Source organism: Bos javanicus, chromosome X (genome assembly GCF_032452875.1).
Source record: "Bos javanicus breed banteng chromosome X, ARS-OSU_banteng_1.0, whole genome shotgun sequence".
NCBI classification, from domain to species: Eukaryota; Metazoa; Chordata; class Mammalia; order Artiodactyla; family Bovidae; genus Bos; species Bos javanicus.
The window spans coordinates 66743159-66766699 of record NC_083897.1 but is presented as its reverse complement, the minus strand read 5'-3'; the positions used below and the strand labels follow the sequence as shown (position 1 = coordinate 66766699).

Below are 23541 nucleotides of genomic sequence, written 5' to 3'. Positions count from 1 at the left end.
ACTTACAAAACATAGGTGATACATATTAAAGAGAAATAATCACTTTTACCATATGGTTTATAAGAAGGAAGAGGGTACTTATCACCGTATTGAAAAACTAACGAAGGGAATGCCTGCATTCCTCAGCCCCTGGAGAGGCTTGCCTCTCCTCCTAATTCCTTAATATTCAGGAATTAATATAGAACAGAGGATTCCTGACAGATCCAAAACAGCACACAGGAAGCCTCCTTTTAAATGCTTCCTCACAATTCCCCCTATTTTATTATATTTGTAAAGTGAAATTTGATTTGTACACAGTTGTAGTCACTATGATTAAAATGAATCAAGAGTAACACAAAATTGATGTAATCTGGAAGCAAGTCCAGCCATGGGACCTTCTTCCCAGGTCGTTGGACCACAAATTATGTCGAGATCGAAGAATCAAAAGGGAATCATTTCTTAAAGAGAGAGAAGAGTTAAGACAAGTATATAGTTCTCAATTAATACAAGTTACAGAACGTAAAGGCTTATTAAATTGTAAATTTCCTATGGCTATAACAAAAGAAATGGGACATAGACTTGTATAAAATATGACTGTTTATAGTGAAAGAAATAGTTACTATGACCATGACTGTTCCCTGTGAAATGTCTGGTCCAAGTTCCAAATTCTTCAGTGCTCGATGCTCGCAGCAAGTTTCCAAATGCCCCATTGTTCAGGCCCACTCTGTTTATTGAGGACGATCCTAGGACAGGGTGGAGCTAATCCACCATCAAGCCACCCAAGAAGTCCTTTTTCATGGTAATGTTCCATCATAGTGTCAGTGACCTTCCATGCCTTTTGCAAAGCATAGTCACCCACCATGCTGTTAACCTCTTCTGAGCAGTTAAATAACCACATGCCATGGGACCCCCAATCAACAATTAAATAATTAGCCACAAACATTAATTTTCCTGATTTGGCTTGACATTAGTCCCAATGAACAGGAGTATATGTGAAGTTCTTATAAGTAACGTTCTTTGTTCTTTCCCTAACACTTTCCCTAAAATCTCAGTAGTATAAACATGGTTCACAGACAAAGAAAGGGCAGTAATAGTCTAAGAAAAGTCCAAAAATCCTTTTTGGGAGGCAGGGCAAAAGCCCATTTGATGGCTGATGTTTATGCTCAATTCTGCTGAGCGCATGCACAAGGGAAGGACTTCATAACCTAAAGAAATGTTAATTAGTTTTTCCTCCTCCCCAGGGTGTGAAGGGCCCTTTCACATTCCAGGGAGGCATCATATGGGTGGAGTCATTGTTTGATATGATTGGTCTTTTTTTTGTCCATTCTACGACCTGCAATAGAGGGGGGTTGGGTATTAGCTCAAGTGGGGGGAAGTACAGGTCAAGAGACTGAGCATTGCCAGGAGAATGTACTCAGGACTCCAAGGCAATTGCTGTTGAGAGAACAAATTTTCTGCTCGATTAGTAAGGGTTTTTATTTGTCCCCAAGTGGGGAGATCATAAGGGTGATGCCGCCAAGGGCGATTCTTCCTGGAGATTTTTAGAGCTGCCATGGCCCATACTGGAATTTCTTCCTCTTAGAGTCCTTGTTGTCTCATCTCCATTTTGAAGACCAGGGGCCCCCTTGGGTGGAATCTTCCTAAGAGGAAGCCATGTGAGTTCGTTGGATCCATCTGGGGAAATAAAAGCATACCCCCTTCCCTGTAAGATTAGTTTCCCAGATTTCCATTGTTTTGTTAACCTGTCTTGGTACCAAATGGGCAGAGGAAGAAAAGTGTCTTTCATTTCTTTGAAATGCCTTTCTGCTCTTGTTAAGATATCTCCCTGTGGTAAGTTTAAAAAAATTAAAACAAATAAAGTTTTATTAACAATAGTTATATGCAGAGTACATCATGAGACACACTGGGCTGGAAGAAGCACAAGCTGGATTCAAGATTTCCAGATAAATATCAACAATCTCAGATATGCAGATGACACCATCCTTAGGGCAGAAAGTGAAGAGGAACTAAAAAGCCTCTTGATGAAAGTGAAAGAGAAGAGTGAAAAAGTTGGCTCAAAGCTCAACATTCAAAAAACTAAGGTTATGGCATCTGGTCCCATCACTTCATGGCAAATAGATGGGGAAACAGTGGAAACAGTGTCAGACTTTATTTTTTGGGGTTCCAAAATCACTGCAGATGGTGATTGCAGCCATGAAATTAAAAGACGTTTACTTCTTGGAAGGAAAGTTATGACCAACTTAGATAGCATATTGAAAAGCAGAGACATTACTTTGCCAACAAAGGTCTGTCTAGTCAAGGCTATGGTTTTTCCAGTGGTCGTGTATGGATGTGAGAGTTGGACTATGAAGAAGGCTGAGTGCCGAAGAATTGATGCTTTTGAAGTGTGGTGTTGGAGAAGACCCTTAGAGTCCCTTGGACTGCAAGGAGATCCAACCAGTCCATTCTGAAGGAGATCAGTCCTGGGTGTTCATTGGAAGGACTGATGCTAAAGCTGAAACTCCAATACTTTGGCCACCTGATGCGAAGAGTTGACTCATTGGAAAAGACCCTGATGCTGGGAGAGATTGGGGGCAGGAGGAGAAGGGGATGACAGAAAATGAGATGGCTGGATGGCATCACTGACTCAATGGACATGAGTTTGAGTGAACTCTGGGAGTTGGTGATAGACAGGGAGGCCTGCTGCCTGTGATTCATGGGGTCACAAAGAGTCGGACACAACTGAGTGACTGAATTGAATTCAACTGATAGGTTTAGAAAATATCTTATGTTGGAATCTAGTAAAGTCCACTTTAGATAAGGAAGACAGTAGTGTTGTATTCCCCCTTTTTAAATTGTTTTATTTGCAACTTTAGTTTGTGATGTGCTCATTTGACTATGCCTAGTGTCCGTGGATTATAAGGAATACCTGTAATATGTTTAATAGAAAAATATTGCAAAAAACTGTTTACAGTGTCCAGAAATATAGGCAGGTGTTGAAGTCCTTTAATGGACCAGAATCTGGTGGTCCAGAGTCGACCAATAAGAAAGTAAAGGAGAGAGAAAGAGGCTGATATTCCTTGGTTTACACAGAAAGCCAATAAAGTCCCAAACAAGGGGCTTGTTCTGTTTGTGGAGGCCTCAGGCACCCTCTCGATCGGGTGAAGGCACAGAGTGCCTTCTCAAGAGGGTCTTAGAAGTCTGGTCAGGAAAGTGAACCCAGAGGGCCTCTGCGCCCCAAGGAATTAGCCTGAGAGAGAGAACGAAAGAGAGTGAGAGAGAAGACATGGGGACCAAAGCTCTGATGGAGCAAAGGTGTTTTAATCAACATGGTGTGGGCATATATACTGTCTTACAAGGTAGTTATTCTAAGCAAAGATAAAGATTAAATTTCCAGACTTACAAAACATAGGTGATCCACATTAAAGAGAGAGAGAGTTGTAAGTAATCACTTTACAATATGGTTCATAAAAAGGAAGAGGGTATTCATCACCATATTGAAAAACTAACAAAGGAAATGCTTGGATTCCTCAGCCCCAGAAGAGGCTTCAGGAATTAATAAGGAACAGAGAATTCTTGACAGATCCAAAACAGCACACAGGAAGCCTACTGTTAAATGCTTCCTAACAGGCAGGGCCATTGTTTGTTTTTATAGAACTAGGAATTCCCATTACAACAAAACAAGCTAATAAGTGAGTTTTAACATTTTGTGTAGCCTCACGGTGAAGAGGTGTGGCCCAAATAAAAGAATAATTAGTGTGGATACAGACATGCAAGAAAGAAGATGGAGAGAGTTCAGGAATGAGTTACATCCATTTTCCATAGTTCATTGGGTTGCAAACAGCGAGGATTAATACCTTGTGTAATGGGTCAAAGATGTAGGTGTATACAAGTAAACAATTACTAATAATTTCTTTAGCCTGGTGGTATGGGATTTTCCATAGCTGGTGAAGGGAGCCAGCATTGTTATGCAACAGAGCATGCTGTTCCTCTGGACTAGCAAAGGAAACCAGTTTATCAGCTTGCTCATTACCATAAGTCATTGGGCCAGGATGACAAGAATGTGCTCGAATATGTGTACCATAAATGGGAGAATCGCGGTTTCTAACAACAGATTGTAGTTTGAAAAAGAGTTGTTGAATAATAGGTTGATTGGAGTTTATGATGGAGGTTTCTATATTTTTTTTAATACAAAAACAGAATAGAGTCAAAGACTATATTAATGGGGTAAAGTGAAAGTGAAGTCACTCAGTCGTGTCCGACTTTTTGTGACTCCATAGACTGTAGCCTACCAGGCTCCTCCATCCATGGGATTTTCCAGGCAATAGTACTGGACTGGGTTGCCATTTCCTTTGCCTGGGGATCTTCCTGACCCAGGGATCGAATGCAGGTCTTCTGCATTGCAGACAGACGCTTCACCTTCTGAGCCATGGGTTAAGGATGCAGGCAAATAACTTGAATAAGAGCATATAATTCATTTGTTGAGCAGAATGAAATTTAGTATAAAAGACTTTATATTCCTTAAGAGACCAGAATGAAGCTTTGGCGTTTTTATTCCCATCTATATAAAAAACCTCACCCTGTGGTATAGGCTGTGAGCTGATAATGCGAGAAATAATGAATTCAGTATTTTTGAAGAAATTCCACAGCTTACCAAAAGGATAATGAAATGAAATTTCTCCAAAATATTCCAGAAAGCTATTTGGAAATCTGGAGAAATTTGTAATGCATTCTCAAATTGAGATTGATAGGCATTATAATTTTATGAGGATCGGAGCCAATTAGAGTTTTAGTCCTATTTCTTCCATTGATAATGATTAGAACAATTAAATCAAGGTAGGGTGTAAGTGACTTTATTCACCTAAAACAGGTATGGATCCATTCTACTGGGTGTTCTTGTTGGGCAAGAAGTTCTGTGGGAGAATGAAGAGAGGGGAATATAAACAATTCTAGAGGTAAATCTAGTTTGATGTGAGTAAAAAATTGTTTTTGTAATTTATTTTGCACCAAATAGAGTTCTTCTCATATCTCTTGAGAAAGTGAACGAGGGCTATTTAAATCAGGCTCTCCTTTTAAAGTATTAAATAGGTTATTCAGTTGATAATTAGCAATGCCTAAAGAAGGTCTAATCCAGTTAATATCACCTAAGAGATTTTGAAAATCATTTAAGGTTGATAATTTATCAGTACAGATCTGAGTTAGCTGGGGAGTAATATGTTGTCTCTTAACAACAAATCCCAAGTAATGGTAAGGTAGAGGTTTGAGTTTTTTCAGGGGCAATGATTAACCCAGAGTTTTTGAAAGCATAGTTGAGCTATATCAAACATGTGTTGAGTTTCTAAGATAGATGGAGCTGAAAACAATATATCATCCATATAGTGAATAACAAGAAAGTTAGGAAATTGCTTTCTCACAGACTCAAGGGCTTTGGCTACATAGTACAGACACATGGTGGGAGAATTCATCATCCCTTGTGGCAGTGCAGTCCATTGGTACCGTTTATGAGGTCCAATATGATTAGGATAAGGGAGAGAAAAAGTGAATCTCTCTTGGTCTAAAGGGTGTAAAAGTATATTAAAAAAGCAAACTTGTAAATCAATAATAATAATATGCCAATTTTGAGGAATAGTAGATGATGGGATTCCTGGTTCTAATGCAACCATAGGTTTCATATATGCATTAACTTTTCTAAGGTATGTTCAGTTCAGTCAGTCAGTTCAGTAGCGCAGTTGTGTCCGATTCTTTGCGACACCATGAATTGCAGCACGCCAGGCCTTCCTGTCCATCACCAACTCCCGGAGATCACTCAGACTCATGACCATTGAGTCGGTGATGCCATCCAGCCTTCTCATCCTCTGTCGTCCCCTTTTCCTCCTGCCCCCAATCGCTCCCAGTATCAGAGTCTTTTCCAATGAGTCAATTCTTTGCATGAGGTGGCCAAAGTACTGGAGTTTCAGCTTTAGTATCATTCCTTCCAAAGAACACCCAGGACTGATCTCCTTTAAATGGACTGGTTGGAACTCCTTGCAGTGCAAGAGACTCTCAGGAGTCTTCCCTAATACCACAGTTCAAAACCATCAATTGTTCAGCACTCAGCTTTCTTCACAGTCCAACTCTCACATCCATACATGACCACTGGACAAACCATAGCCTTGACTAGATGGACCTTTGTTGGCAGACTAATGTCTCTGCTTTTGAGTATGCTATCTAGATTGGTCATAATTTCTTTCCAAGGAGTAAGTGTCTTTTAATTTCATGGTTGCAATCACCATTTGCAGTGACTTTGGAGCCCAGAAAAATAAAGTCTGACACTGTTTCCCCATCTATTTCCCATGAAGTGATGGGACCAGATGCCGTGATCTTCGTTTTCTGAATGTTGAGCTTTAAGCCAACTTTTTCACTCTCCGCTTTCACTTACATCAAGAGGTTTTTAGTTCCTCTTCACTTTCTCCCATAAGGGTGGTGTCATCTGCATATATGAGGTTATTGATATTTCTCCCGACAATTTTTATTCTAGCTTGTGCTTCTTCAAGCTCAGCATTTCTCATGATGTATTCTGCCTATAAGTTCAATAAGCAAGGTGACAACATACAGCCTTGACGTACTCCTTTCCTGTTTGGAACCAGTTTGCTGTTCCATGTCCATTTCTAACTGTTGCTTCCTGACCTGCATATAGGTTTCTCAAGACGCAGGTCAGGTGGTCTAGTATTCCCATCTCTTTCAGAATTTTCCAGTTTATTGTGATCCACACAGTCCAAGGCTTTGGCATAGTCAATAAAGCAGAAATAGATGTTTTTCTGGAACTCTCTTGCTTTTTCCATGATCCAGCAGATGTTGGCAATTTGATCTCTGGTTCCTCTGCCTTTTCTAAAACCAGCTTGAACATCTGGAAGTTCACAGTTCACGTATTGCTGAAGCCTGGCTTGGATAATTTTGAGCATTACTTTACTAGCGTGTGCTGCTGCTGCTGCTAAGACGCTTCAGTCATGTCCGACTCTGTGCAGTCCCATAGACAGCAGCCCACCAGGCTTCCCCGTCACTGGGATTCTCCAGGCAAGAACACTTGAGTGGGTTGCCATATCCTTCTCCAGTGCATGAAAGTGAAAAGTCAAAGTGAAGTTGCTCAGTCGTGTCCGACTCTAGCGGCCCCATGGACTGCAGACTACCAGGCTCTTCCATCCATGGAATTTTCTAGGAAAAAGTACCAGAGTGGGGTGCCATTGCCTTCTCCGACTAGGGTGTGAGATGAGTGCAACTGTGCCATATTTTGAGCATTCTTTGGCATTGCCTTTCTTTGGGATTGGAATGAAAACTGACCTTTTCCAGTCCTGTGGCCACTGCTGAGTTTTCCAAATTTGCTGGCATGTTGAGTACAGCACTTTCACAGCATCATCTTTCAGGATTTGAAATAGCACAACTGGAATTCCATCACCTCCACTAGCTTTGTTCATAGTGATGATTTCTAAGGCCCACTTGACTTCACATTCCAGGATGTCTGGCTCTAGGTGAGTGATCATACCATCGTGATTATCTGGGTCATGAAGATCTTCTTTGTACAGTTCTTTTGTGTATTCTTGCCACCTCTTCTTAATATCTTCTGCCTCTGTTAGGTCCATACCATTTCTGTCCTTTATCGAGCACATCTTTGCATGAAATGTCCCCTTGGTATCTCTAATTTTCTTGAAGAGATCTCTAGTCTTTCCCATTCTGTTGTTTTCCTCTATTTCTTTGCATTGATCGCTGAGGAAGGCTTTCTTATCTCTTCTTGCTATTCTTTGGACCTCTGCATTCAGATGCTTATATCTTTCCTTTTCTCCTTTGCTTTTCTCTTCTCTTCTTTTCACAGCTATTTGTAAGGGCTCTGCAGACTGCCATTTTGCTTTTTTGAATTTCTTTTCCATAGGGATTGTCTTGTTCCCTGTCTCCTGTACAATGTCACGATCCTCCGTCCATAGTTCATCAGGCACTCTATCTATCAGATCTAGGCCCTTAAATCTATTTCTCACTTCCACTGTATAATCATAAGGAATTTGATTTAGGTCATACCTGAATGGTCTAGTGGTTTTCCTTACTTTTTTCGATTTAAGTCTGAATTTGGAAATAAGGAGTTTATTATCTGAGCCACAGTCAACTCATGGTCTTTTTTTGCTGACTGTATACAGCTTCTACATCTTTGGCTGCAAAGCATATAAGCAGTCTGTTTTCAGTGTTGACCATCTGGTGATGTCCATGTGTAGAGTCTTCTCTTGTGTTGTTGGAAGAGGGTGTTTCATATGATCAGGGCGTTCTCTTGGCAAAACTCTATTAGCCTTTGTCCTGCTTCATTCCGTACTCCAAGGGCAAATTTGCCTGTTACTCCAGGTGTTTCTTCACTTCCTACTTTTGCATTCCAGTCCCCTATAATGAAAAGGACATCTTTTTTGGGTGTTAGTTCTAAAAGGTCTTGTAGGTCTTCACAGAACCGTTCAACCTCAGCCTTTTCAGTGGTACTGGTTGGGGCATAGACTTGGATTACTGTGATATTAAATGGTTTGCCTTGAAAATGAGCAGAGAGCCTTCTGAAATTTTTGAGATTGCATCCAAGAACTGCATTTCGGACTCTTTTCTTGACCATGATGGCTACTCCATTTCTTCTAAGGGATTCCTGCCCATAGTAGTAGATATAATGGTCATCTGAGTTAAATTCACCCATTCAAGTCCATTTTAGTTCACTGATTCCTAGAATGTCGACATTCAATCTTGCCATCTCCTGTTTGACCACTCCCGATTTGCTTGATTCATGGATCTAACATTCCAGGTTCCTATGCAATATTGCTCTTTACAGCATCGGACCATGGTTCTATCACCAGTCACATCTGCAACTGGGTATTGTATCCCTTCATTCTTTTTGGAGTTATTTTTCCACTGATCACCAGTAGCATATTGGGCACCTACCGACCTGGGGAGTCACTTTTTCAGTATCTTATCATTTTGCCTTTTCATACTGTTCATGGGGTTCTCAAGGAAAGAATGCTGAAGTGGTTTGCCATTCCCTTTTCCAGTGGACCACATTCTGTCAGACGTCTCCACCATGCCTGCCCATCTTGGGTGGCCCCACAGGGCATGGATTTGTTTCACTGAGTTAGACAAGGCTGTGGTCCTAGTGTGATTAGATTGACTAGTTTTCTGTGATTATGGTTTCAGTGTGTCTGCCTTCTGATGCCCTCTTGCAACACCTACTGTCTTACTTGAGTTTCTCTTCCCTGGATGTGGGGTATCTCTTCACAGCTCCTCCAGCAAAGTGCAGCTGCTGCTTTTTACCTTGGATGAGGCATATCTCCTCACTACCACCCCTCCTGACCTTGAATGTAGAGTAGCTCCTCTTGGCCCTCCTGCGCCTGTGCATCCACTGCTCCTTGGACGCGGGGTTGCTCTTCTTGGCCGCTGCCCCTGATCTCGGGAGTGTGATAGCTCCTCTGCGCCGCTCCTAAACTGTCACAGCCTGGCACTCTTGGCCATCACCCCTGGCCTTGGACATGGGGTAGCTCCCCTCGGCCGTTAGGAGACGCCATTTGTTAAATTTCTTTTTTATAACAAAAATAGGAGAGTTCCAAGGAGAATAAGATTCCTCAATATGCTTTAATTCTAGTTGTATATCTATAAGTTCCTTCAGTTCAGTTCAGTTCAGTAGCTCAGTCATGTCTGACTCTTTGCGACTCCATGAATCGCAGCACGCCAAGACTCCCTGTCCATCACAAACTCCCGGAGTTCACTCAAACACACGTCCATCGAGTCAGTGATGCCATCCAGCCATTTCATCCTCTGTCATCCCCTTCTCCTCCTGCCCCCAATCCCTCCCAGCATCAGTCTTTTCCAACGAGTTAACTCTTCGCATGAGGTGGCCAAAGTACTGGAGTTTCAGCTTTAGCATCATTCCTTCCAAAGAACACCCAGGGCTGATCTCCCTTCAAATGGACTTGTTGGATGTCCTTGCAGTCCAAGGGTCTCTCAAGAGTCTTCTCCAACACAACAGTTCAAAAGCATCAATTCTTCAGCACTCAGCTTTCTTCACAGTCCAACTCTCACATCCATACATGAACACTGGAAAAACCATAGCCTTGTCTAGACGGACCTTTGTTCCTTAGCTGCCTGTAATTTCTCTTTCGTGAGGAGTCACTGCTCTGTCCAAATAGGCTCGTCATCCTTCCAAGTTATTTTAATAATTGTATTGTTTGTTAAATGAGAAGTGGCCCTTAGGAAAAAATGTGGAATGTATATCTGAGTTTGCCATTGCATATGTAAGTCCCTTCCTATTAGATTAAGGGGTGCATCTATCACATAATGTTTTAATGTTGCAAGTTGGCCTTCTGGTCCCTCACATGGATACATTTGAGTACTCTGATTAATCTCTTGTACTTTGGTTTGAGAAAGCCATGCAATTTGGCAAGAAATTTTTTGTACAGGTCAGGATTTGGGCCATAAATGTTTGGAAATAATAGTAATATCAGATCCAGTGTCGAGGAGACCAGAAAATCTTTTACCATTAATTTTGATATTTATAGTCGGTCAGGCAAATTTAGATACTAATGATGTCCAAAACGACTGTTTTTGATCTGTACTGCCAAATCTGCCCATCTGTACATCATTAGAGGAATTAATAGAAATATAAGGTAAAAGGAATAATTGAGCTATTTTATCCCCTTTTTTGAATTGCCATAAAATCTGAGATGACATCATAATTTGAATTTCTCCTTTATAATCAGAATCAATTACTCCAGGGTGAACAGTAATTCCTTTAGAAGTCAAACTAGATTGGCCAAGTAAAAGACCACAGGTTTGTGGGGTCAGAGGTCCAAAAAGTCCAGTAGGTATTCTAGAGGGGACTGCCTGGGGGTAAAGGAGAAAGTAATTTAAGGCCGGTATATCGACGACAGCACTGCTGGATGTTGAGGGTTTGAGGGAAAAGATGGGATTTGCTACTGGTTTTTGTTGAAGGGAACCTGTGGGGTCCCCTGCTTGGAGTTTCCTGGAATTGGTCTCCCTTCAGTTTCAACTTTAGGCTTACAATCTTTGGCCCAATGCATTCCTCTATGGCAGTGAGGGCAGATTTTTGGAGGTTTTTTATAAACTTTCTTAGAGCATTCCCTTTTTAAATTGTTCTTATCTCCACATGTAAAGCATCCATCATTTCCCTTTCTTAAAGCAGCAACCATTGTTTCAGCTAGGATTTTCATCTTTTGAGTTTCTGACCCTAGATTGTGACAAGCCTTCAAATAATCAACAATAGTCCCTGTGTAATGAATTGAAGCTATAGATTTTTGACATTTCTGATTTGCATTTTCATAAGAAAGTTATTTCTCTAGTTGCCTTTTGGCTTCTTCTCCAATTACAGTATGGGAAATAGCAGTTTTGTAATCTAGCTAAAAAAATCAGCATATGTTTCATTGGGACCCTGTAATATTTTAGTATAGCTACCTGTAGGTGCCCCTTGAGGAGTAATTTGATCCCAAGCTTAAAGGGCTATTGTTTTTAATTGTTCATGTAACAAGGGAGGGCACTGTATTTGAGCTTCTGTATGGAAAAAGCAAGAGAGTTCCAGAAAAACGTCTATTTCTGCTTTATTGACTATGCCAAAGCCTTTGACTATGTGTATCACAATAAACTGTGGAAATTCTGAAAGAGATGGGAATACCAGACCACCTGATCTGCCTCTTGAGAAATTTGTATGCAGGTCAGGAAGCAGTAGTTAAAACTGGACATGGGACAACAGACTGGTTCCAAATAGGAAAAAGAGTTTGTCAAGGCTGTATATTGTCACCCTGTTTATTTAACTTATATGCAGAGTACATCATGAGAAATGCTGGACTGGAAGAAACACAAGCTGGAATCAAGATTGCCAGGAGAAATATCAATAACTTCAGATATGCAGATGACACTACCCTTATGGCAGAAAGTGAAGGGGAACTAAAAACCTCTTGATGAAAGTGAAAGCAGAGAGTGAAAAAGTTGGCTTAAAGCTCAACATTCAGAAAACGAAGATCATGGCATCTGGTCCAATCACTTCATGGGAAATAGATGGGGAAACAGTGGAAACAGTGTCAGACTTTATTTTTCTCGACTCCAAAATCACTACAGATGGTGACTGCAGCCATGAAATTAAAAGACACTTACTCCTTGGAAGGAAAGTTATGACCAACCTAGATAGCATATTCAAGAGCAGAGACATTACTTTGCCAACAAAGGTTCGTCTAGTCAAGGCTATGGTTTTTCCTGTGGTCATGTATGGATGTGAGAGTTGGACTGGGAAGAAGGCTGAGCACCGAAGAATTGATGGTTTTGAACTGTGGTGCTGGAGAAGACTCTTGAGAGTCCCTTGGACTGCAAGGAGATCCAACCAGTCCATTCTGAAGGAGATCAGCCCTAGGATTTCTTTGGAAGGAATGATACTAAAGCTGAAGCTCCAGTACTTTGGCCACCTCATGTGAAGAGTTGACTCATTGGAAAAGACCCTGATGCTGGGAGGGACTGGGGGCAAGAGGAGCAGGGGACGACAGAGGATGAAATGGCTGGATGGCATCACTGACTCGACGGACATTAGTCTGAGTGATCTCCGGGAGTTGGTGATGGACAGGGAGGCCTGGCGTGCTGCGATTCATGGGGTCGCAAAGAGTCAGACAGGACTGAGCGACTGATCTGATCTGATCTGAGCATCAAATTGTCCTGTGCCAGTTAGCATTTCAAAAGTTATTTGATTTTGGGGAGCAGCAGCTGGAGCATTTCTGTTAGCATGTTCTCTGGCTATATCATGAAACCACAATATCCATTGAAGTTATTCTCCTGGTTTAAGAAGGGCTTTTATTAAAGTTCGCCAATCATGGGGAATAAAACCTCCAATAGAAGATGTTACAGAATTTAGAAGTGCTTTAGTAAAAGGTGAATGTGGGCCATACATAGCTATAGCTTTTTTTTTTTTTTTAATGTGTCGCATGTGAAAAATGTTAATACTCTCATAATGAGGTATTATGTGCCCTTGATTGTCAGGATTTCTAAAAACTGGAAAGGCAGAGAAACCATCAGCTTCAGAGAATTGTTTTCAAAGCCAGCCATTCAGAGAGCCTCTGTCGTGAAGGAGAGTGAGTAGGGAGATTATTGTTATTCCGAAAGGTGTTATCGGCTTTAATGTCAAAAGGTGTCTTAAAGGAGTCGTTGCCAGAATCATTAGGTTCTAGCAAGGGAGAGACTTTGGGATTTGTGCCCACTGGCAGGGGAGGAGCACTTATAGCAACCAGGGCAGGGCTTGTGAGAAAATTCTGAAATATTTTATGTCGTTCTAACTGGGCCTTTCCTAAGGTTTTGTCATCTAATTCATATTCATGTAATAAGTGTTCTGCCTGTTGCCTAATATTAGGAGGGCTAGAATTACCTTGTAATTGCAAAATCACGACTTCAATAAGAGCCCATAGGGGCCAGAAATCTATCGGGATATTTTTTTTTTTCCCTGTCTGGCGGCACATTCAACATTCTCTTTAGCCCAGTGCCAAATTTCTAAATCAAAACTATCTTCATCAGGGAACCAAGGGTTACATTCAACTACTGTCTGAAGGCAAGCCTGTATTCACTGAGGCAAAACTGAAAATCCCTGAACTTTAAATAAGTGATGAAGTAAAGTAGAAAAGTGATGGGGCTTTCCAGCCGTTTGACCCATATTTTAGTACTTACTGGCCTCAATAGGCCCTCGGGGTCACTCCATCTGTACCTGCCATGTGTACCACGCTCCTGTTCTGGGTGCCACTTGTTGAGGTCCTTTAATGGACCAGAACCTGGTGGTCCAGAGTCAATGATAAGAAAGTAAAGGAGAGTGAAAGAGGCTGATATTCCTTAGTTTATGCAGAAAACCAATAAAATCCCTGACACGGGGCTTGATCTGTTCACAAAGGCCTCAAGCGCCCTCCCGATGGGGTGAAGGTGCAGAGTGCCTTCTCGAGAGGGTCTTAGAAGCCCTGGCAGGAAAGTGAACCCAGAGGGCCTCTGCACTCGAATGAATTAGCCTGAGAGAGAGAAAGAAAGAGAAGGAGAGAGAAGACATGGGGACTAAAGCTCTGATAGAGCAAAGGTGTTTTAATCAACATGATGTGGACATATATCCTGTCTTACAAGGTAGTTATTCTCAGCAAAGATAAAGATTAAAATTTAAGACTTACAAAACATAGGTGATCCATATTAAAGAGAGAGAGTGTTGTAAACAATCACTTTTACCGTATGGTTCATAAGAAGGAAGAGAGTACTTATCACCGTATTGAAAAACTATCAAAGGAAATGCTTGCATTCCTTAGCCATGGGAGAGGATTGCTTCTACTATTAACTCCTGAATATTCAGGAATTAATAAGGCACAGAGGATTCCTGACAGATCCAAAAGAGCGTGCAGGAAGCCTCCTATTAAATGCTTCCTGAAATGGTTGTACTGGAGTCATCTGGCACACTGTCTCTGGTCACTGATGACATACATTCCTGCCAAAGTGTGTAGCATCTATGCAGATGTGAGCCAAAATGAGCCTCCCATAGTCATTGGCTTAGACACATACAGGTAGAGAGACTGCCAGGCTCTGCTGGCACTGTGCCTGTGGAGATCACAACTCCCCCTGTCCCCAATTCCCTTGCCCCCCAATTCCCTCGACCCCCCTCAGCTGGCTGGTGCCCTCACCCCCACCCCTCCTCCTGCTCCTGTTCCTTCTCCTCCTCTGAGCATCTGACCTAGAAGAAGCAGCAGTAAGGATACGGCTTTTCCCCAGGTGCCAGGGATGCCCTGGATGATGGCACTTCTCTGATTCAAGGGATGCTTTCTCTTCTGATGGTCCTTCTTCTGGACCCGAAGATAGGCTTTGGGGTCTTTCTCATTGGCAGAGCTCAGCTCCACCTGCAGGGCCACCAATGCCGCCAGTGCTTCCAGTTGGGGCTGGTCACTCGAGGCTCCTGTCCTTGGATGTTCCTGGCCCTGCTCCTCCAGCTGCTCCTCCTGCTCTTTTGCCGACACCTTCTTCTGCTCCTCCTCCGCCACCACTTCTACCTCCTAAATGTTGTCTGCCACCAGCAGCTGGAACACTTCCTGATCCCCAACACCTCTCCCTCCTCCAGTGCCTCTCCTTCCTACACTGCCTCCTTTCTGAAGAAGGAAAACTTTGCACCCATATTTTAATATGTGAAGTAGAAGAAAAGTAATTTTTTAATACAGGGAAATCATCCTTCAGGTGCACATATGCATGAAGCAGGGCATCCAAAGCTAGTGATCTGGAAGAATCCAGAGGAAAAGGGTGAGGAGGGATGAAGGGTGGGCTTAAGGATGTGTTGGACACATGTGTACCTATGGCTCACTAAGTTTGATGTATGGCAGAAACCATCACTATGTTGTATAGTAATCATACTCCAGTTAAAATAAAGAAATCAATTTAAATTACTAACAAAATTTTAAAAAGCCCTGTGGTGACACAAATGGAAAGACAATCCAACTTGAAGGAATCTATGTAAGCATATAATTGATTCACACTGATGTACAGCACAAACTACTACAACAGTATAAAATAACTACACTCAAATAAAAATTGATTTAAAAATATTACAATGCAACTATACCTCCAAAGTCAAAAGTGAAGTGAAGTCGCTCAGTCATATCTGACACCTTGCGACCCCATGGACTGTAGCTTACAAGGTTTCTCTGTCCATGAGATTCTCCAGGCAAGAGTACTGGAGTGGGTTGCCATTATACCTCCAGCAGTGAATAAATAAATGGTTCCCCCATTTGCAATGTATATGTCTTTAGGGACATTACACTAAGTAAAATATTCAGTTAGAGGAAGACAAAAACATTATCATCACATGATACTGTTAGTTAAAATACCTGAGTAATAGAAACAGAGAGTTGAATGTGGTTGTTGAGGGCTAGTGGAAATGGACCATGATGGTCCAAGGTACCAACTTTAGTCATACATTGAATAATCGCAGAAGAGAAGATACTGTAAGAGGGCAGGAGGAATAAGGAGCTGCACATTGAGCTCAGGTCCATTAGTGAAGTTCAAAATCCAGCTCCACCAGAGTCAGCCTCTTAGAAGAGTTTAGTTAAAGATATATTGCAGGCTTTGCCCAGGGCCCTCCAGGTCCTCTGGCCTTGGGTTGGGGAGCAAGTCAGAACCCCTGGGGACAGGCCAAAGGCTGTGTCTTGCAGTGGCCCAGAGCTGCTTGCTAGAGCCATTCACTGGCCTGGCCCTAGGTTCAGAGCAATAGCCGAGCTCTCCCATCCCCACTTCCATGACCGAATGGTTGTGGCTTCTGCCTGAGTCATTCTATAGGACCCAGCCCCCACCCACTGGGTAGACTGAGAAGACTGAGGGCCAGCTGCATGGTGGACACCTGGCTCCTTCATTGAAGATGGTTGGGCAAGGTATGGAGACCTTTAAAGAGGAGGGCCCAGAGACTGAGAGCTGCCTCTTCAGCTAGGACTGGCCACTGGTGGGAGGATCAAGACTGGGTGCTGGATGAATGCTCCCAGTCAGGATAACCAGCCTGCCCAGGGTCCCCCTCCTCCTAAACAGGACCTTGGAGTATGAAAGCCAAGCTTGGAAGCTTTTCTTTCAGCATAGGTAGTAATAGTTGTTTCACCAGAGGCTTACATGAACACTGTTACCTCACTGTGACCTTATTTCAGCAGCAGAGGATCTGACAGGGAGACATTTGCAACAGTTAATCACACCACTCCCTCACCTCTCCCAGAAGTGTGTTTTGCTTAAAACTCTTGGGGAGTTCAGGATCATGGCCCTGCAATAAAACTCTCTGCTTTACACTCCAATGTTCTGATATTGCTTGGCCTAACTATATTGGGTACATGGATATTCATTAACACTAGCCCCTAAAGACTCATTTCTGTAGAGGGTAACTGTCTAAGAGAATGCCTCATTCCAAAACCACATTCAGTCATTAAATTATGTGCAATTTATCATTCTTCCATAGAAAACAAATTACCAAACACTGATGGCTACAACAAATTACCAGGTGAATTTAGGAAAAAACTACTGTGACAAATGTTGTCATCTGGTCTTATTTGAGGACTACATATTATTTTGAAAACTTTGTAATGACTGTACTTAATAGGATCATTTCAGTCACTCAGTCGTGTCTACTTTTTTGTGATCAATGTATTTTTTGTGACCCATGAATGCCAGGCTTTCCTGTCCTTGATCTCACAGAGCCTGCTGAAATTTATGTCCATTGAGTCGGTGATGCCAATCCAACTTTAAATCGGTGGTGGAAGTAAAAAGAATGTACATTTTACTAATGATAACTTATTAAATAGAAAAGTGTTCATCAGGCAGAGTATTCACTAGACACTTGAAAACAAGTATCTTAAGATTTTGCTTCTCTTGAAAATCCAAAGCATATAAAAATGTTGATTAAAATATCTCCCCCCCCAAAGAGAACTAACACATTCTCTGCTGACACAAAAACAAGACTGTGGATAACTGAACTATAACAAGATCTACATTGAGCTAGTTAAAATGGAACATTAGATTTTCTGTAAATCTATGTTCTATTGAGGTGTTTGCTAATTTATCTTCTCTGTTTATAGAATATATACAAGAACATTTGGACTTTCATAATTACAAAATACACTGAGAGAAAATAAACTTTGCTCTCAAGTAGCAAACAGTTTAGATACTGTTCTTTTTGAAATATATTTTCTTCAATAACCATACCAACATATTTTATGATTGCTCTCTGTTTCAAACATTATATAAATGGATTCATTTGAATCTCAATGGAGAAGAGGCACAGACTGTTGAAAACTGGAATAACGAGCATATAGTTTTTCAAAACAATATGCAGAACACACATAATAAAATGAAGATTCATATAAAATACACATATGCTTGTAATGAAACTTCATGATAAATGCAAAGCTGCAACTGGTATGAAAACAGATTTGGTAAACATCTAGCAAGAATAGAAGAGAATCAAAGCAAACCAAAGAAAAAGGTGAGAAGTTCATGCTGAACTTAAAGTTTTGTGTGGAAGCACTGAACAATAGTGGACAAAGCAATACTCAGGAAAAGAAAATATGCTCAGTGTTGTTCAGTTAAAACTACTTTTGTTTCTAATATACATGATTTCAACTTATGAGTCTTTCATGAAAAAATTATTAGAGGACTAATTAAGGAAAGTAATCACTGATGGCTTAAACAGAGGTAGAAGTTTTGCTGAGCAGAAGTCTTCTTAAACCTCAGATTAAAGATGAAACGCCTGAAGAATTGATAGTAATAAAACACAATGGAAATATAGAAATAAGATAACGTTTTAGAGTAGACTGGTGAAATTAGAACATGAGATACAAACTACAGGCTTATTGGAATGGTCAAGTAAAAAATCTGAAAAACCGTTTACCAGCAAAGATGAGGGACAACAGGAACTCTCACTCATTGTTAGTGGGAATGCAATTTGGAAGCAATATCTTACAGGGCTAAATGTTGTCATACCACATGATTTAAAAATTATGCTCCTAGATAGTTCAGAAAAAGATTTGATAGCTACTGCCCACACAAAAACATGCACATGAACTCTATAACAGCTTAATTCATACTATCACTCTCTTTCTCTGACAGACACACACACCAAAGTGTCCTTTAATAGATGACTGGATAAGCAAAGATCAACATAACAGAATATTATTCAAGAATAAAATGAAATGAGCTATCAAATTGCAAAAATAAATGGATGAAACCTAAATGAATGTTATTTTATTAGTTTGCATAAGGTATGTCAACACTCAACAATTCCTCTCCTACTTTGACTCATAAATCTACTCAGTTGGATTCTTCATTGCCCCAGAGCTCCTAAGTCTGCAGGAACCTCGACATTGAGGGGTTTGTGGTTACCACCGGTTGACATGATGAGTTTCAGATTTCGTACACTGGACACAAATTTCACAAGGTACATCTCGAGTAAGGTTAAGGTATGGAACATGTAGTCTTCTTCAAAGGAAGACTTTTCCTTTTTTTTTTTTTTTAATGAGACAGCCGAATGAACAGCCCTGACGGGCAGCAGGAGTCTAAATTTTACTCTCTCCACTCTCTCCTGCCAACTTCACTGTCACGTACATCAGCACAATGAAGAAAAGCCAGAGCAACGTGATCTCAAGCCAGTCTCATGCATACTCTTGTAGATTCTGCTAAATTAAAATGTGCCCTCCACAGAGCATCTTCCACTGGATTTCTACAGCTTTGTCTCTCAGAGAAGTAAACATTAAGACATAGACACAGGTAACAGCCATGGAAAAGCACAGGAACGATTTGAGGGACCACATAGTGAGCTGAGAGGAAATGGCTCCTGGTGTGCTGGACTGCCCAGGCACCTAGAGACTGAGGACCAGCCAGGGCTGGGTCCTAGCTAATATCATAGAGGGCCCTGCCCCAGCCAGAACCCATGTGGCCATTGCGATGAATTCAGGGTGGAGGATAAGGAGGCTTGCCAGGGTCAACTGGTAGTAGGGCTTAAAAAAGATGGCGATATTTCCAGTGGATAGTTGCAAAAGAGAAGGCAATGGCACCCCACTTCAGTACTCTTGCCTGGAAAATCCCAGGGATGGCGGGGCCTGGTGGGCTGCCATCTATGGGGTTGCACAGAGTCGGACACGACTGAAGCAACTTAGCAGTAGCAGCAGCAGCAGTTGCAAAAGAGTTGGGGGTGGGGGTGACAGAATGCCATCTCCTTGCCACTGTATTCTTTCTGAACCTGGTCCTCTACTGGGAGGGTGGGTACATCTTTTTTATTTTTCAATTTGTTAAATCCAGACATGTTGAGCAGAGCAGACACATGGGCATGTGCCTCTATGGAACAGAGAGCCTAGTGTGAAAGAAAGTTATTAAACAAGAGGCCACAAACTAGGAGCCACTGATGTGTTTTCTGTGGCCAATATGGTTCCTAAAAATGACTGTGCTCAGTCACTAACTTGTGTCAGGCTCTATAAGACCCCAAGCACTGTAGCCCACCAGGCTCCACTGTCCCTGGGATTTCCCAGGCAAGAATACTGGAGTAGGTTGCTATTTCCTCTCCATGCATAGAGAATGTTTAAGAGCAGTGGAACTATCCAGTATGATGTTATGGTAAATACATGGCACTATATATTTGTTAAAACCAATAGACCCTTACAACACAAAAAGTGTCAGTGTATGCATATTTAAAAAAGAACACATTTTGACATCAAGAATGGAATGCAGAATTTAACCAATCTAATTATATTACAAATCTATGAAGCCACCTTACTAAGATCCCCTGACGTAAGTAATTTTGGAAATGAATGTAGTTTGCAAGATTGAAACAAAGATAAAAGCACTGTAATCTAGTTGATAGTATTTTTTCTCTTGGGTTACATGTTAACCATCGTGATAATCTTCAGTTCAGTCGCTCAGTTGTGTCTGACTCTTTGCAACCCCATGAATTGCAGCACGCCAGGCCTCCCTGTCCATCACCAACTCCCGGAGTTCACTCAGACTCACATCCAGCGAGTCAGGGATGCCATCCAGCCATCTAATCCTCTGTCGTCCCCTTCTCCTCCTGCCCCCAATCCCTCCCAGCATCAGAGTCTTTTCCAATGAGTCAACTCTTCACATGAGGTGGCCAAAGTACTGCAGTTTCAGATTTAGCATTATTCCTTCCAAAAAAATCCCAGGGCTGATCTCCTTCAGAATGGACTGGATGGATCTCCTTGCAGTCCAAGGGACCCTTAAGAGTCTTCTTCAACACCACAGTTCAAAGGCATCAATTCTTTGGTGCTCAGCCTTCTTCACAGTCCAACTCTCACATCCATACATGACCACAGGAAAAACCACAGTCTTGACTAGACGGACCTTTGTTGGCAAAGTAATGTCTCTGCTTTTGAATATGCTATCTAGGTTTGTCATAACCTTCCTTCCAAGGAGTAATCTTACACATGCATAATTGAATTGAACAGTTAAATAGATGGCACATGAGTATACATACATATATTTATTTGTCTTGTTAGCTGAAAGGGTCTAAGAGAAATGAAACTCTCAAAATCCAAAAGAAACAATGATGTAGAAATAAGTACACATCTTGGTTCCCAATACTCTTTTCCAATAAAAGGAGCCAGGCTTCTTGGAGAAATTACTGATTGTAGGGCTCAGAGAGGAAATATAGAAGAGTAGTTGGGTGGATTTTATTGTATCAAAAAGGAAATAGTAAAAAAAAACAAAAACAAAAACAGAGTAATGTAAGTAAGTGTTAGTTGCTCAGTCATGCCCAACACTTTGCGAACCTATGGAGTGCATCATGACAGGCCTCCCTGTCCATTGCCAACCCCAGGAGTTTACTCAAACTCACGTCCATTGAGTTGGTGATGCCATACAACCATCTCATCTTCTGTCATCCCCTTTTCCTCTTGCCTTCAATCTTTCCCAGCATCAGGGTCTTTTTAAATGAATCAGTACTTCATATCAGGTGGCCAAAGCATTGAAGTTTCAGCTTCACAATTAGTCCTTCCAATGAATATTTGGGACTGATTTCCTTTAGGATGAACTGGTTAGTTCTCCTTGTGCTCAGCTTTCTCTATAGTCCAACATTCACTTCCATACATGACTACTGGTAAAACCATAGCCTTAACTAGATGGACCTTTGTTGGCAAACTAATGTCTCTGCTTTTTAATATGCTGTCTATGTTGGTCATAACTTTTCTTCCAAGAAACAAGTGTCTTTTCATTTCATGGCTGCAGTCACCGTCTGCAGTGATTTTGGAGTCCAGGAAAATAAAGTCTGTCACTGTTTCCACTGTTTCCCCATCTATTTGCTATGAAGTGATGGGACGAGATTCCATGAACTTAGTTTCCTGAATGTTGAGTTTGAAGTCAACTTTTTCACTCTCCTCTTTCACTTTCATCAAGAGGCTCTTTAGTTCTTCTGCACATTCTGCCATAAGGGTGGTGTCATCTGCATATCTGAGGTTATCGACATTTCTCCTGGAAATCTTGATTCGAGCTTGTGCTTCATCCAGCCCAGGATTTCTCTTGATGTACTCTGCATATAAGTTAAATAAACAGGGTCACAATAACAGCCTTGACTCACTCCTTTCCCTATTTAGAAACAGTCTGTTGTTCCATGTCCAGTTCTAACTGTTTCTTCCTGACCTGCATACAGATTTCTCAAGAGACAGGTCAGGTGGTCTGGTATTCCCATCTCGTTAAGAATGTTCCAGTTTGTTGTGGTCCACACAATCAGAGACTTTGGCAGAATCAATAAATGAGAAGTAGATATTCTACTGGAACTCTCTTGCTTTTTCACTTTGAGAAGAGTGAAAGCAAAAACACATTATACATAAGGTAGGGGATGTAGCAAACCAAACTCAAATAGGCAGCCATATTAAACAATAAATATTGCAGCATAATAAAAGAAATAGAGAATAGAAAAACCACAGAGGTACTCAACAAATGAAAATTTCATTGTTTAGAAAGGTCAGTAAGTTAACACAATTTTCGTGATATTGTTCAAGGGAAGAAGAAGACTCAAATCACTAAAATTAACAATAGAAAAGGAAAAATTACTACCAACTTTAGAGGAATAAACATAATTGTAAGGGAATACCATGGCACTAATTAGAAATTTTAGATGAAATGGACAAATTTCTAGAAATACACAATTGACTGAAATTGACTTAAGAAGAAACTGAAAATCTGAATAGCAAAGAGATAGAATTATTCATTTTTAAACTTCTTGCCCAACCCACCTCATGAAAGTCCCCCTATTATACCTAGACCCAGATAGACTCACTGCTGAATTCTACCAAATACATAAAGCAAAAGGCATGCCAATTCTCCACACATGCATTCTAGATGTATCCATAGAAGTTGAAAGGAACATTTCCCAGCTCATTCTGTGAGGCAGTATTACTCGAATGCCAAAATAGAAGCCAGTTATTTTGTAGAATTCTCAACTTTGCTCCATCCAGTGTTTGCCCATGAAGAATATCATGTTTTGCATCTTTGACAGGAAAATGATGGAAGTGATACTGTGTTCATATCATCTCATTTTATCAAGTGGTTCATGATTTCAGTGTGTCCCAATATTGATGACATTCACTTGAATCACTTGATTAAAGTGGTTGCTGTCAAGTTCCTCCACTGTCAAATTACTCTCCCCTATGTTGTAATTAAAACATTCTTTTGTGTTTTAAAGTATATATATATATATATATATATATATATATATATATATATATATATATTATTCTTCACCAAAATTTAGATTCATTAATTTAATTAAATCTATTTGATTAATAGCCTCCTATTTTACTATGGGAGTCATGACTTGTCACTATCATTATTTATAGTGATGTCCATATTGTTCCAGCCTTGGACAGTGGGAATCTCCTTAAGCCAGGCTCTCTGTCCTTTTGACATCTTCCCATCATTCTTTGAACAATTTGATGCTTTTGGTACAAGGTATTCCAGGCTCATCTTGTACTTTCCCTGAATTTGCCATGGAATTAACAATTTCTCCCAGAAATACCAAAAAGTTTTAGTGGAAAAAGGAATTTAGAATCCAATATATGA

At 41.0% G+C, this 23541-nt stretch overlaps 1 long non-coding RNA gene across 1 annotated transcript; it reads right to left on the bottom strand.

Annotated features, from left to right (window-relative positions):
• Positions 1-1824: 1824 nt before the first annotated feature.
• LOC133243085 (uncharacterized) lies at positions 1825-23146 on the bottom strand. The gene is made up of 2 exons (XR_009734971.1): positions 14715-23146; positions 1825-4380 (listed from the first exon to the last, which is right to left on the bottom strand). It is a non-coding gene; the product is annotated as an uncharacterized LOC133243085 (long non-coding RNA).
• Positions 23147-23541: the final 395 nt, after the last annotated feature.